Genomic DNA, 3,084 nt, shown 5'->3' with positions numbered 1-3,084 from the left:
GCTCGCCTTTGTTTCGGAGGCAGCCTGGCTTCGGGAGACGTCGCCTCCAGCATCTGGATTTCATTTGTGGCCATTTGGAGAGCATGAAGGATGCTGGTCTTTTAATTCCCTTTTAACCCCTTCCTCTCCCGGGAAGCTTTGCCCAGCCTGGGAGGGGGGGGGAGCTGTGGGAAGCCAGAGCTTTCCAACGCCCGAAGCTGGGGCAGCTCCCTGCCCTCTCCATCCCTGTCCCTGGGGAGGCGGAGAGTAGAGCAGCCAGCCTTGGTGCTCTGCAGTCATCGGGCTCACGTCCCTATCACCATCCCCAGCTTGTCCCTGGTCCTGCCCAAGGTCGCAGAGAGCAGGGGCCGCTCGCTGCCTGGGGAGGACGGGTGCCCCAGGCTGGGGCAGAGCCTGCAGCGGCGGGACGGGCTCCCCGGGACCGTGGGAAACAACAGACCCTGGGCTGGATGGGCTGCTGGGCCCATCCATCAGGCACCAGGCTACAGCGTGCCATGCATAGGTGCCTGCTGGCATGCATGGCTGCAGGATGCCATGTGTTGATGGCCGCTGGCATGCCCGGCTGCAGGATGCCATGCGTTGGTGCCCACTGGGGTGCGCGTTGGTGCCCAGTGGTGTGCACGGCTGTGTGATGCCGTGCGTTGGTGGCTGCCGGTGTGCACAGCTGCACAGTGCTGTGTGTTGGTGCCCACCAGCATGCACAGCCGCATGGTGCCATGCATTGGTGCTTTCCAGCATCCCACACTGCCTGCTGGGGAGCACCCAGACGACCGCTGGGAGGCAGGGGACCGGCTAACAGGTTCTCCTGCATCTTCCACCCGGTAAGAGCGATGCACAAGCCAGGGCGAGTGATTCAGGGGCTGCTGGTGCTTCCAAGCAGGACTTTATCAGCCAGTAGCGGCTGCGCTGGTGTGTCCCCCCAGCGGGGACTGTGCCCGGGACAGCGTGCTGGAGGTTAAACCCTCCGGTGTGACAAATAGGGGAGCTCAGGGTCATGCGGGGGTGTACAGGGTCCGGCATCCGCTGGCCCCAGGAGGCAGGGCGGGGGGCCCCCGCTCCCGCCAGCCAAGGAGAAAATACTAATCCTTTTATTTTTATATTATTACTTATTCATCTGGGCTGCACAGGCCTAATGGAAACCAGATGGAGGAAAACAGACGCAGCCCCGAGCGGCTGGGACAAATTAACCCAAAGAAAGGAAAAAGAAAAAGAAAGAAAAAAAAAAATTCCAGTGGAGTTTGGGTCGTGTTGGGGGGTTATTTTTTGGAGGTGCTGCCAGGAGGGTGCAGTGTGCCCCCCAAAACCCCCTTCGCCTGCCACGGAGCTTGTCCCATCCTGCAAAGGGCCTGGGTTGGTGCCACGGCCACAGCCGGATCCTGTGGGCACCCGAGCTCTGTTTGTTTTGGGCATTTCTGGGCTCAAGCACTGAGAAATCCCATCGGGTTCGGGGCCGTCCCTTATCCTCATGCCCACGCGGTTTGCAACCCAAACACCTCGGGGAAAATTTATGACTTAGAGAAAAAAATAGGAAAAGACAAGAAAAAACACAGCCAGGCCCCATTTCCCTGGGTGTTTGCTCAGCTTCGTGGAAACTTTCCTCCTGATGGGAAGTTGTGGAAAAGCCGTGTTGGTGCCAGAAGGAGTGTATCCATGTTTTCCCCTCAGCATGGGCATGCGTGCGGAGTCAGGACAGCGAGGGGGACAGGGATGGGGACGCAGAAAGGGACGGTGTGTACCAGGGATGCAGGCAGGGATGGGGATGAAAGAAGGGACGGTGCCGGGAATGCAGGCAGGGATGGTGCTGGGGATACAGGCAGGAACAGGGATGCAGGCAGGGGTGGGGATGGGGATACAGGAAGGAACAGGGATGCAGGCAGGGATGGGGATGAGGATGGGGATGGGGATGCAGGCAGGAACAGGGATGCAGGCAGGGATGGGGATGAGGATGGGGATGGGGATGCAGGCAGGAACAGGGATGCAGGCAGGGATGGGGATGAGGATGGGGATGGGGATGCAGGCAGCGGCAGAGCCAAACCCACCGGCACAGCCCCTCTGTGCTGGGAACCATGCAGGCAGCCGGTGCAGGTGCACTTACCCGGGCGAGCTGCCACGCTTGCTGCGGCTTGTCCCCATGCCCAGCGGCTGTTGCGTGGAAAGCCGGGGCCTGGGGCCGAGCACGTGGGCGGTTGCAGCGTTGCAGACGTGAAGAGCATGTTGCAACGCCAGCCGGCACCCCACAGTGCAAACCCCGGGCTCGGAGGGGGTGAGAAGGGCAAGGGGATGTCCCACGCAGAGCCCGGCATCACGGGGAGGAGCGGGCCCTGCCTGCTGCGGAGGCAGAGGCGTTGTGCTTTGCTGAGCTGGGCAGCGGGTGATGCCCAGGGGATACTGAGTCCAAGCCTGGGTCACATTCTGCACACTTGCGGATTGTCCTCTGCCGTCGGGGCTGGATCCTGCTCTGCTGATTGATGGGAAGAGCCTGGAAGGCTGGAGAAGCCTTGCCCAGAGATGAGCATGTCCATGAAAAGGAAAAGAAAAGGTGTTTTTCAGAATGTCCCATCTATTTTGGCGGGCCCTGGAAACAAACTGTTGTTTTGTGGGGAGGGATGCTGCTTGGTCTTGGGGTTTCTCCTAAAGCTGGAGTGGGAGAAGGTGGGGAGGAAAGGGAAACCCAAGCACGCACATCCAGGCATCCGCAGGATTGCGGTGCAGCCCAGGAGGCTCAGCCCCCGTCGTGGGGATGTTCCCATGGTGCTGGAGCCACAGGGGAGGATGCTATAGGACCACGGTGGTGACTGCCCAGGAGGTTGTCCCTTGCTTCTGACTCTCCCATCTCCCGGTCCTCCACACATGGCATCGGCTGCGGCACAATCCCCGATAGCATCTTGCTCGGGATGAGGCCCCGGTTTTATTTAGCCCGGACAATGTGCTCTTGCAGGGTTCAATTAATCTCACAACAGTTGCAGCGGATTAAGCATGCATATTAGATTAGTGTTTACCAGCCGTGCCCGGCGGGGAGCGTGCTGGGGAGCAGCAGGGACCCCAGGGCCGGCGGGGGGGGGGGGGGGGGGCCTGCCGCTTTTT

The 3,084-nt window shown here is 60.7% G+C and overlaps 1 protein-coding gene across 1 annotated transcript in view; it reads left to right on the top strand.

The window, feature by feature from the left end:
- LOC104290391 (protein CBFA2T3-like) overlaps positions 1-3,084 on the top strand; it is a gene marked incomplete at its 3' end in the record, with an annotated part of 16,037 nt that overhangs the window by 6,080 nt on the left and 6,873 nt on the right. The gene's annotated exons all lie outside the window — the stretch shown is intronic.

The sequence above is a fragment of the Charadrius vociferus genome, unplaced genomic scaffold, assembly GCF_000708025.1.
Source record: "Charadrius vociferus isolate BGI_N301 unplaced genomic scaffold, ASM70802v2 scaffold1897, whole genome shotgun sequence".
In the NCBI taxonomy this organism is placed as follows: Eukaryota; Metazoa; Chordata; class Aves; order Charadriiformes; family Charadriidae; genus Charadrius; species Charadrius vociferus.
This window is presented reverse-complemented; position numbering and strand designations above follow the sequence as displayed.